At 34.0% G+C, this 13,347-nt stretch overlaps 1 protein-coding gene across 4 annotated transcripts in view; it reads left to right on the top strand.

Moving 5' to 3' along the window:
• The first annotated feature begins 4,490 nt into the window (after positions 1-4,490).
• Positions 4,491-13,347, top strand: part of LOC134256173 (frizzled-5-like) — a 41,012-nt gene continuing 32,155 nt past the window's right edge. The window contains exons 1-2 of one of the 4 annotated variants that reach the window (XM_062738812.1): positions 4,491-4,774; positions 5,023-5,357. The gene's annotated coding sequence lies outside the window, so the exon portion shown is untranslated. Of the gene's footprint in view, positions 4,775-5,022; positions 5,358-7,721; positions 7,743-7,794; positions 7,933-12,238; positions 12,370-13,347 lie in introns of those variants that run through there. The other 3 variants (XM_062738819.1, XM_062738818.1, XM_062738813.1) reach the window with 3 other exon arrangements.

The raw sequence follows: 13,347 nt of genomic DNA on the forward strand, positions 1-13,347 counted from the left end.
AAAGAAAGTATGTAAATGTAAAAACTTTTTGGGGCAAAAAAGTCAGTTTCGTGAATAATGTTACAAGAATAAATAGAAATTTTTCCTTTTTTTCAAAAGGAGGTGGGGCTTCCTGAGATTTGGTAAGAAGTTATTGTACAGTTTTGAACCTTTTCTGTACAATAACTTCCTGATATTGGAAGTTATTGTACGTTTGGATGCCCCACCCCCTTGATACACTTTGTTTCAGTTATTTCTAATCAAGTCTGTTCACAAATATTAATTTCATTTAGCAAAGATGTACTTGTGTAATTTACAACTTTTGTATGTTAGATTCTTTGATGTTTTGTCTTAATAATTTTGAAATACTGTTCACTGATCTTTGACTGAAGGATAACTTATATGTAGCTCCCGTCATACACGCACACTGAACTCTCCACGAACGCACGTGTAAGCGTTTTTTTACGTCGAGAAGTATTATCAAAGCAAAAGGAAGAGAATAACCATTGAAAGATGTTCAATTTTATAAACAAATAATTTCTTACACCTTAAAATTTACTGTCCTGAAACTCCGTGTATTTTTTTGAAATGGTGATGCATTTGAAGGCGGGGCCATAAAGGTGGTTGAATGTTTTTATGTGTACGTACACAGAATATTATTATTATTATTATTAATATTATTATTGAGAATATTATTTAGAAATTAACGCCACAATTTTCTTAGGTCACCTGAGTCAATCATATGCCCCCCCCGCCCCCCTGGGGCCTGAGGGGTGGGGCAAGAACCACTAAAATTAATGAAATCTCTAAAAATCTTCTTTACTCCTGGACATCAAGCAGTCAAATTGTTGGCATGAATGCAATGAGCATTGAGTCCTCTACCGAAATAAATGGCCCTAGGGTCAGGGGTTCTAGTGCTAGGGCGGGGCTACATAGATTATATAGTGAAAATGCATTATTTCTTTGAAAAATCTTCTTCTCTGCTTCTGGGTATTAAATAAACTAACTGAGTTCATAGTTATGATGAGCAAGAGCGCCTCTTCCAAATTTGTGAATTGTATGGCCCCAGGGTCAGCGTGGGGATGTATTGATTGATTAGTGAAAATGCATAAATTCTTTGAAAATCTTCTTCTCTGCTCCTGGGTATCAAATAAACCAACTTAGTACATAGTTATAATGAGCAAGAGTGCCTCTTCCAAATTTGTGAATTTTATGGCCCCAGGATCAGGGGTTCTGGTTTTAGGGTGGTGCTCTATTGATTAAATAGTGAAAATGCATTAATTCTTTGAAAATCTTCTTGTCTGCTCCTGGATAGTAAATAAACCAAGTAAGTACATAGTTATGATGAGCAAGAGTACCTCTACCTAAATTGTAAATTTTATGGCACCAGGGTCATGGGTTCTGGTGATATGACGGGGCTCTATAATTGATTTTATAATGAAAATGCATTAATTCTTTGAAAATCTTCTTCTCTGCTCCTGGGTATTAAATAAACCAATTAATTAAGTACAAATACTTAGTTATGATTAGCAAGAGTGCCTCTTCCAAAATTGGGAATGTTATGGCTCCAGGGTCAGGGGTTCTGGTGTTAGGGCAGGTTTTTATTGATAATATGGTGAAAATGCATTCATTTTTTGAAAATCTTCTCCTCTACCCCCGGGTACTAAATGAACTAAGTACTAGTACATAGTTATAATGAGCAAGAGTGCCTTTACCAAAATGGTGAATTTTATGGCTCCGGGGTTAGGAGTTCTGGTGTTAGGTCGGAGCAGCTCTATTGATTAATTATATAGTGAAAATACATTAATTCTGTGAAAATCTTCTTCTCTGCTTCTGGTTAATAAGGAGATGAACTACCTATATTGTTATGATGAGCATGGGCCCTCCTTCCAGAATTATGAACTTCAAGGCCCCTGGGTCAGAGGTACAATAGAAGGGGGGCTCTACTTATATACTGAAAATGAATTGTTTGAAATCTACTCCTTAGTATTAATCAAACATTTCTGATAAGTTATGGTGCCTTTTCAAAAATTATGCAATGTGTGGACCAAGGGTCAGGGGTTTATGCGTGGTAGGGGCACTTCTGATTATTGCTGATTAGTTGAAATGCATTTTATGTTCCCCTACCCTTCCTATGGGTATAAAGTAACCAAACTAAGCAATTGCTAAGTGCATAGTTGTGATTAGCAATGGTGCCTCTAATGCCATAGCATCTAGCTTAAAACAAGAACCAAATTCTATCATTTGAAAGTTGTTGCATGATACTCAGGTGATTGCATGATGCTCAGGTGACCTATAAGGCCCATGGGCCTCTTGTTTAATTTGTGAACAGAAGAATTGGAAGAAGCATATATTCAAACTACAAGTACAACAGCAAATTATGAAGCGTATATGCAATATGCTGAAACATTATCAGCCTCGAAAAGGAAGGAAGATAACACATTTGTCAAGAAGAGTCCAAAGCCAAAATATCTTTCCGCAAAAATACTTGAACACATTCTCCGCAGTGTCCATTTGTAATTGAAGTGTTTAATTTTGTAAGAGATTTGGATTTTGTATTTTTAAAAAAAATTCATTCACGTACCAAGCGACCCATGCATGACAAAAACGCTGCCGATAGAATGGAGTCAGACATGCGTTTTTTGCACCACATCGACACGGTTATGGATCAGTTATACGATATAAAGAAATCAATCTTCTGCCATTGTTATCTAGATAAAATAGGAGTCGTGTTGGTGCCACAAACACGTAATGCAGTTACTTAAAGATATAGGCAACATTAAAACAACATCCGAGGGAAGCGATGCCTATCTTACGTGTTACGTACAAATTAGCTTCATCCAAAATAATCGTTTAAAGACGAAATATTTTAATTTCCAGCTAAGACTTAAAAAATATTATGCCTATTCAATGTTTTTAAGTTATATCAGGACTGTTTTTCCTTGCTTCTGAAAATACCAAAGCATTATTAAAATGCCTTGAGTGGGATCTTCAATGGGGAAGATGGCTAAGGGTCTATTCAAGATTTTTTGTTCACACCAGGTACATACATGTACAACTACTAGTATTAACACATTATTTCAGAACAGGATCTGTGAATATGTTATTAATCATGTTTAGCAATTAACATTAGTAAGTCTGTCGTACGTGGAGGGGCTTGTTAGCCGAAATATTTAAACCATCTTCGATATTTTTTATTTGATTCCTTCCTCGAAGAAACGAAGAAGGTGACATTACTGCAGCTTAGAAATTAAAATGTCTACGGTTTTAACATGGAACTTTTTACCAATGCTTTTTTGATTCAGATGTTTTTAGAAACCGGAGTTTTTTTTCAATATACATTTTACCTTAGGAGATTGGGATGACGATAAACTGGAATTCCTTTCACGAAAGAAAGCCTTATGTTACGTTTGGTTAAAATTGCCTTACGAGTTTGGAGTAAGGGAACATTTGAAAATCTATTGACGACAGGCGGGCAGCAAGACAAGGTCATGGGCCAACATTTCCACATTGTATCGTTGATACTACATGTATATCAATTATATTAATTCGGTTTCTACAACATAACATTCTGCAATTAAGACTAAAAGTGATACTGAAGACATTCCCAAAAATAAATAAATGAAATATAGAAACTCTGGGTGAATTTTATATCATTTTATTGCCTCACGTTTTAGCAGTACATGTATTACCGTATTTGGAAAGTTTTAGCGAGATGCAAATTTAACGATTTATCTGTATTTATTTTTAGCGAGGAATAATTTTAGCGATTTTAAAAGGCTTATTATAGTAGCTATTACAAATAAAGAGTAATTATTCAATTTAAACGATCTCAACACCCGCGCGAATAACGCCAAAATTAAATTCTTGTTAAAATTCTGCTTATGCGGTAATTAAGAGTAAAGGATACGGTAGCATTCACTGTCATAATTGGAAAAGGAGAGCATTAAAAGGTCTAGTTATTTTGTATATGGTATACATGTATATTAACTAAAACTACTCAAAACATAATTCTTCTAGTATTTGCATATCTCAATCATTAAAAGGATAAAATGTATGTGTACATGTACGAATATAAATAAATACCTTATGTTCGTGGCTTAATATTTTTTCGAAATTAAAAGCACTATCAAAACGTGTGGGTTGATGAAATATAATTCTGCTAGCTGGACATATTTCTATTAACGTGATTCCAATAATTAGATTTCCGGATGGACAGTCTCCTTAAAATAAATGCAACTTTCCAAATAATTTCTTTCTGTCCAAATAATTTGAAATATTAACCAGCATATCAATATATCCAATGCAATATTACTTGGGGAAAAAGTTGTCTGTGGATGAATTATCGGTGAAAACTTATTAATGTCATAAAAAATGAATACAATGACTATATGCAACAAAGTCGTATAATAACTCATAGTGAAATCGAACAGACCTGAAACTTAGCACATGCCAATCGGTTTTTGTTCTTACTTTATCGCGCGTCATGTATGTCGGGGAAACTACACAGAAGCGGAGGGTTCTCGATCTGTTGCTGAATTTCAGAGGGTGAAAGGATGAGGAATTACCCCTCTACTGGACTATGGTAACGATTTCGATGATAAGATAACACACTTAATGAAAAGTGACATCTGCCGGAGAGAGCTGCACAAGTTGCGATTTAATTGACTTTTTTGGGGTATCGTCCTTGCTCCAATTAATAAGAAATGCCAGAGTCGCACTGTATGTTTTTGCCACTCCACTACGTAGCACCATTATTCATTTTAGATGCTGCCTAGCGGGGATGCTTTAAAAGGTGAGTATATTTTTTTTTAAAATGAAGAGATTGATGCATTCTGTCTATTGTATCACTATATATTAAGAGATTTAAAATATAAATTTAAGAAACAGAGACAACGAGATTATCGTATCTCCGCAACTTAAAAAGGTTTCATCATCTGCAGTAAGACTTGGTAAACTTTGATTTTTCTATTTCTTTCATCATTGCATGTGAAGGACCAGCATTTGATTTAAATTGACATAGAATTTTCGTTTGTACTACAGGGGTGGTAGACTGCAGGGATTTAGTAACAGAAACCAGTTGTGACATCTCGCTTTCACCTCTCGGAGGGTTATATCTAGAAGCGACGACTTTTAGTGCGTGCACAACGTCCTGCTATCGGAACACTCTTCGGCGGTAGAATCCGAGATGTGATACTGTGTACTGCTTGCACATGTCATTGTTCTTTAGGCGTCGGCAGTCGCAGTGGATTAAGATTTTCGGTAAAAACTTCAGTTTGTGACACTAAACAGAGAGAAAACATACGTACAAGTTGCTGGACAACTCTCAACTGCAGAGGAAACGCAGACTCGTGGTATTTCACAGAGAGCAGTATAAGGTATATATGTCTATACGTTATCTCTTGTTTCTTAGTCATTTTCAGCTTCTTCAAACTAAGTTTCTTGCTTTTTCGAGCCATGTTGCGAGATAAACTAGACTCTGGCTTTCCTTCAAGGCGACCTACTTGGCTCTTTTAATCGAGACATTGTTAATTTATAGTTGACCTTTTCCTGCTTTTATCTTGAGATATTTAATCAAGGACTTGTATTTAGATTAGCCCCAAGCTCCGAGCGTATTCTATGTTCTTCATTATGTAAGCTCAATTACTGAAAAACTCGTCTCTGTCTATTTTTTTTTTTTTTTGACGGAAGAAAAAAAATATCAATATATTTTAAACACTAGACCTAACATATCTTGATGTATTTATATGTAGTTAAGGCAAGTATCAGTTAATGAAAATTGATACTGAGCAAAAAATGCACAGAATGTTTAATATGGTGTTCGTTTTCATTGTTTGCCCTACCAACAAGAAAACACAATCACTTTCTTGGCAAGAGTTTTTGAAACATATTTCAAAAATCAGTTGTTTCGATCGAATTACATAAACTACATGTAGGACTTATTTTTCTTTTTACAAGAAAGATTCTTTTTCATCGAAGAAATGGTTGAACTTGCCATGGAAAAAATGGTCATGCAATTATTATGTAACAACTAATTTGTGAAAATATCAAGAAAATAAATATTGAAATTCGATCGTCCGATCATTAGCTAATCGATGAATCAGCGTTAGAAACAAATGCCCCTTATTAATAAATTCATGTTTAACAGGTGTCATGGGGCTCAGGTTCCTGATAATACTATCGCGGACCGGCATATAATTGTTATATCAAAATCGTGGTCCCCTATATGATTGGCACATGCATGTCACACTTTTCCAATTTAGAGAATTTGATTTCGAACTGAAATTCAACACACTCTTTAGGCGCAATCTGATGTAAAACGCCTTTTAAGGATTTGTATACATATACAGTATGCATACACAAGTTATTGCCATTTGATTTTTTAAGGCCACTTGCCACCATGTTTACCCCAAATCTTAAAAATTGACATTAAAAACGGTGCTTATATACATATATTTTATTTGAGTAAAGTAAACATTTTCAGCAAATTAATAAATTAAATATATCGAGAGAGACGTTAAACAACATAAAACAGGTATATCAAGGGGAACAGTCAAAGAGATTTTTGAACATCATAGAAAATTTACAGTAAAATGTAATTTGACTTATGCATCATTTAAACGGAAACGTCCAGATAAATATATCATTGCATTCATTTTTGTAACAAATGCCCATCAAATGGTTTATTCTTCTTACTTTTTAATATCAATCTTCAATGTTGAAAGCCAAAGAGTTTCATGAAATTTATTCATAAATGTTTTGTTTTAAATGTTTATTATTTTTTTTTATCGTATTTATTTAATTGAAAAATTAGTTCTAATTGGTTTGTTTTTGATTTATCGTTCTTGTTTTTTTTTCATTGTTTGAGATTTTAAAATTAATTTTGCATAAAATGAGAAATATACATCCATAAGTCACGTGACAAGCTGTCTCCCAAACGTCATGATGCCACCTGAAAAAATAAATCTAAATAATGTATAATGAACAAAAAATCTGCATTTCTGGCATGGGAATCGGAGAAGGAGTCTATTTCCTCGACATGCCATGCGATCAAAAGGTCGGTTATCAGATGCCTACATCAATACAGTTTTACATGCTGTTGTATTGTTCAATGAAACAATAAGACCTTGTTATTCCGGACTGGAGGAAAAATTGAATACAGTCGGCAAGTTACAATGCAAGAATCTAAATATTCAGTTGCATGGGTCGCGCCAATTTGAGCTATTTTGACCCACTGCATTCATATTTTAGAAGATGTCATAATTTGATTTAGTCGGAATATGAGGTGGGTTTATTTGTTCTCTCCAATGATAATAATGATACCTTTATGATTTCAAATTTGTGTATTTTTTGGAAAAACCATTTCGATGAGGGATGATACGTCAACTTTATAACTACATGTACATTGATTCAATCTCTGTTTTTAATTTTGCAAGTCATGAGAAATCAAATAACTTCATAAGATAGATGCCATCGGGTATGATATACAATAATTCATTACATAATTTTGATATGATATTAAATTTCAAGGTCAAGTATTCACCTGCACTGCACAAAAAACATAAAATTAGAGAAAGCGATACCGGGTGAAACATGCACGTTTTTCCTGCAAGAGGAAACGGGGCATAACTTACCTGGCTCATTAGCGCGGGATAAATTTACACACCGTTTCCTTGTTGGGTCAGTGGTGCAGAGTTGCAGGTTAATCTGTTTAAAATCAGAAACAATCTCCAGAATCGTTTAATTAAGACGTATTCCGACGTGTAAGTCATCATTCTCTTGTAATGCTTCACTAAGAACAGTTATCTGTTTGTTGAAAACCGACAGCGAAGCTGAGCTGCTTTGGAAATAAGGAAATTTTTGTCCGACATTTGGTTCTTTTTTTAATGGGATGGCCTATGAATCATAAGATTTTGAGGAACAATGGGATTAAAGTGTGTATTTAAAACAAAGGTTTGTCGTGTTCTCTAAATGCACTGATTTTTTTCTGATTTCTTTGCACTTGCATTGTCCTATATGATCTAGGATCTTTCAATCTATATATAACATATATCTATTATCAACATTTTTTATGTGTTTCAAGCATATTATGCCGAATTTTACGTAGTCAACTTTATGAAACAAAATTTATAAGGCCATGTGAATAAGAAATGGCTTGTCGGTCACTCGGTATGTTGGGGTTAAAAGATTGATGCTGAGCAAGTGGCGGCCGTGCAATCCCGTGTAAACCTTTTTTGTTATGTCTATATTTTTTGTAGTTATTAATGATCCATAATGTGTTCTAATGCACGTATGATATCCACCTTATCGCATTGTGTCAAGAAAAATAATATCTATCTATCGTGACTCAGTGGTATGTCGTTTTCTTGTTTGTATAAAACATGAGAAATGTTCATTGTGGTGCGGGCGGATATTTTCATTTATAAGTGTCACTAAACACAAGAATTGCACGAAACTAACAATTCATTAGGTCTGAAAAATATTTCATTTTAAATTTCATAGCAATATTACTCACCGTCAAATCAAACTGTACTAAATTGGCACTTTGAATCAATTCTAATACGCGAAAACGGAAGCAGTTTATGTAGGGAGCCAGGTGTAATATTCAGCAATCATGCCATGCTGATGTTCTGGTATTCCCAATGTCTTGTAACAAGGCACGTTTTTGTACTTTTTTTTTTTTTAGATTTTAAGAATTTGAATTTGAGTTTTCTTATATTTTATAAATATGAATGGAAATGAAGTCTAATAAGTGTTTTTTGACCTTGGTAGTCGATTTTGTGATCATGTCAAGTATTCCTTGCCTTAGTTATCAAATTCTTGCTCGGGACTCCGAATATATACATGTAGTTTTTGCCCTGTCCAGTCGTCTGGTCAATAACTTTAACATTGGGCATAACTTTTGATTGTTTGGAGCTATAACTCTCATATTTCACTTGTGTATTTCTTCTGTCAAGGCCTTTGTTTGGATACCAGCATACATGTATTTGACCTCTTGACCTTGGAGTTTGACCCAATTTCTTAAGAATTGACCCAACTTTTCATTTGGTCATAACTTTTGAATAGTTGGTGCTAGGACTTTCTAAATTGCTTCACATGTGTACTCATTGTAATAAGATCTTTCCTTGAAAATCGACATTTTCACCTTGACCTTTGTGTTTGACCCACATTATAAAAACTTTTACATTGGATTTTAGGGTACATTGTGGTAGCCCGAAAATGGTTTTTGTTTGACTAAATGCTTAAAAGTAGCAAAACATGGTGTTTATATATTTTCTTGGGAGCTTTTGTTTCTGTTGGTTGTTTCTATTCTGTCTTGTTTATTTAAAACAAAAGGCAATACAATGCAGCAAATTAAAGATCCTTGGAATGATGAGAACGATAAAGACAGCAATATGTTTGAATAGTAATTAATTTAGATGATGTGAAGTTTAAGGTATGAAGGAATTATTTTAACGTTTTGCCATATGGTACTCAATACATGAAGTTCTGCATGCATGGGTGTGAAAATAACAGCTGTAAAAATAGCAATTATTTAAGAGTTAAATTACTCACTGTTAAAACTTTTATAAGGAGCAATTTTATACTTTCAAAAGTCCAGGTCATTAAATGATATTGTAAACGTGCACCGTTATTGTGAGTGTAATTGAAAAGAATCTGACTTGGGATCCTCAGGGATCGAACAATTTTTTTTATTTTATTGAATAAGTTGATAAAGCCAGTCTCCCTAACCTCTTCAAGACTGTTGCTAAGAATACATGCTATATGTTTCAGTGATGTTCCAAGTCCTATGATATAATTATAAAAAAACATCACTGTTGGTAGCACAGAATGTTCAGTGACATAGGTGAAGGGGTAAGTTCAGAGTTACCAAATATGGAATTTTTAATCACGTGAAAGAGAATGATATTTAAAGTCTTTCCGTGAAAATTTTGTCTCGCTTATCAAAATCATTGACTGTCTCGCGAAAATAAATGTCGCTAAAATTTAGTGAGGTACAGTATACACTATACAAAATTGCTAACGCACCACCTGAGATAATTGGTATTTTACTTTTAAGGACATAGGCAAGGTACCGGTACCTTACCTACTGATAAATTTTCAAGATATTCTTAATTTAAGATTATAGTGCCATCAGATAATCATAGACAAAAATACAGCATGCATAACCAAGGGTTTTTGGAAGATAACAAATTATAAAAATTTTCGCATTATTCAAAGAAAAATATACAAAAAATTATGAAACATAAATTGCAGATTTTTTCCATCAAAAATGTTTGAAATTCGTAGAGGTATTCAAATCCATTAGTGTATAGACTTATAAGTATTGCACACAAGTCCTTCATTTAGTGTAACTCTTCAACTTCAGGGAAGAGCCCAATAAAGTTCAAACTATGTTGCGTATGACCTTAAAAACCTGTTCATGATGTATTTGAAATATAGATATATTACTTTAATAAAAAAAAAATAAGTCATATTAATGTCAAACCTTATAAATAACTATTATGTTTACTGAAGTGTGACCAATTCATAGAAAAAATTAAAATCGTGTCTATTCCATTTTCGAAGACAAAAATTTCATTTTATTCTTTGTATTTGTATTCTTTATAATTGTACTGATTAAAAACTCAGAAAAAATAAGTTACACCGTATGAAGCATTTGATGCTAGAGGAGCGTGCTAAAGCAGACAGTACTGCGTCTGCAGAGGGTTCCTTTAAGAAATAAAGACTAGTGAAGATCCGTTAGCAATTTTGTCTAGTGTATTAGAGGACATGGGCAGTACTCGTTTTCATTATGTTCTCATTCTGAACACTAAGTGAAATTCATTTGAGATCAATGTCTTCCAACAATATATATTGAAATTGCAATGGGTCTTAATTGCGCCTCTTTCTAGTAGTACTGTATTTTGGTTTAAAAGAAGAAATGTATAAAGAAATGTCTTGCCTTTTCCTCTTATAAGTAATTTTGATTCATGTATTTCGATAACATACGCTTCATCAATTAAGTATTTTCATTTTATCACCATAAGTTTATTTGAAATAAAAAGACATCAGAAAGTCACATCTGCTTCATATTTTATATACTAGACATTTTACTAGATAAAGGCATTGATAGCAAATTGACAATTAAGCTTAATTATAAAAGTGACTTCTATCGTAAACTCCCTTAGCAACGTACGGTACATACATGTACATCTGGTTACTATACATGCATGTACCACTGTCACAAGCATATCGTATATACAAGAAAAGAGTGAAAGGGCGTGTTTTGCGACAAATTGATTTCTAAACCGAATCCATGTATACTACTGACAAACAAATTAATACTACTAGGATATCAAAAATCTTGCTGAAAGTCGACATTTCGCCAATTTTATTACAGACATTATGAATTTGTTTGCAAATACAGCCTCTCGCTAAATCGAATGTTGGGATACTTTTTAATACAAATTGTTTAACCAATATTTTCATAGTGAACTGATTACGAATGAAGATCAAGACTAAGGGCTCACAGCAGGTATGATCGATTGACAGGGGATGCTTACTCCTCCAAGGCACCTGATCAAACATATACAATTACAATTCTTTGATAAATAGGAAATTACTCCATTTTGTATAACGTTTTTAACATCCGGTTATGTTCGCAAGTCGAGTATTTGAGGTGTTTTTCGAGTTTGCACCGGAAAGGCCCCTTCTACATGTATGTTCCGCAGTGGATTCGAACTTGCGACCTAAGGCCGACCTTGTCACTATGCCACGAGGGCGACAGCATGTGAATAGCCTTGAAATTTGTTCTCAATATTATTTATCATGACATTTAGGAATCTTCTACCTTGATGACATGACATTTTTTTTTTCAAGCTGTAAAAAACATATATTGTGGATCAATTAAATATTGTCTTTTCAAGCTAAATGATACATAATTGCAGCGTACGAGATTAAACCCCAGACGCATTGGACATTCCAAACGTTTTCCACATCAGAATCTCTAAAAGTTGAAGGGCTACAATATAAGACAAATTTTAACTCGGTGAATACATGGACCAATTTATAATAAGACTATGAATGCATAATTCATTCTTAAGAAAAATGGAAAAGTTCGTGTCGCCTCTCTCCAGCAATTAATTGTAAGTCTAAACTTGACGCGCATGAGGTCAACCGAAACATAAAAACAAAGAGCAAGAGTGGCGATTTCAATAGCAAGCTGACAACTGACTGACGAGTTTCTTCGCAATTAAGCAGGGCGCGCGCAAGAAGGTGACCGCGTTCTTTAGTGATCAAAAAAGTCGGAAAGATACGGTAAATAACTTGTGTCCCCCAACTGTGAATACTAGTCAGGTGGGCTGTTTGTGCTTCTACTCCTTGCCGGTCTCTAAATCTGATTGATAGGTGAGTCGATATATTTTTTTAATCTTGATCACATTTACCTGTTCGATAAAGCGGAAGTCGCGAAGATTAATTGAAAACGTCATTTCTTCATACAGATTTTATAAAAGTATGTGATACGTGAGATTAAAACTGTGTCTTGTAGAAGATATGATACCCGAACTCTAATTTTCTTTGTTACATTTTCAATGTTTTGTTATAATGTATGAAATAAAAACACCTTTTGTGAAGTAGTATGCAAAGGAAGATCCCGCATAATTAGGTGTTGCAAACGTAGTTCACGTATTTAAATACAAATTGTAATTAAATGCGCGTTTTGTCGCTCATAATGACAAGAGTTTGTCAAGAGATTCCATTTTAAATATATTTGGTTTGCTAATTCTGACAGGTAAAAATTAATGTCTTTAATAACACGACTCTTTGGAATATACACTATGTTGGCTAGAGTAATGTAGAGTCCCCTTATCACCTTTAAGATAGTTTGTGCATATTCCACATCATGTCTGATGTCATAGATGCATCCATAATTTCCATTAGGAGGAAGTTTAAAAGAAAAACCCCCGATGTAAGGAAAATTTGAAAACAGTGACATATATATAGTATTTCTTTTATATTTACATTGTCAAATCAAGAAAATCTCACCACCATACAGTAAATGTATACAGGTTGTTTTATTGCCTTTTCTATACTTACTTTCATTTACTTATGCTAATTTTTTGGTGGCGAACACTTCTACGGTATTGTGAATCGTCATGCACACCTCATGTTGTGTGGGGGCACGTATTGTTCCTCGGCACATATTGTCGCTGGCAACAAAAAGTGCAGATCTATATTTGCCAATTTTGTCGCCATTTCCCTCCTCTTCTTAGGATACAAGGCAGGGGGCGCATGTTAGGAGTATCGACCTTGAAATATGACTGAAATGCATTATTGTGCTACATTGTATTCTGTATATCACAAAAGCTGTAAAATGTGTCGAAA

This window comes from Saccostrea cucullata, unplaced genomic scaffold (genome assembly GCF_032062105.1).
Source record: "Saccostrea cucullata isolate Sc308-1 unplaced genomic scaffold, CSIRO_AGI_Scuc_v1 ctg204, whole genome shotgun sequence".
Taxonomy (NCBI): Eukaryota; Metazoa; Mollusca; class Bivalvia; order Ostreida; family Ostreidae; genus Saccostrea; species Saccostrea cuccullata.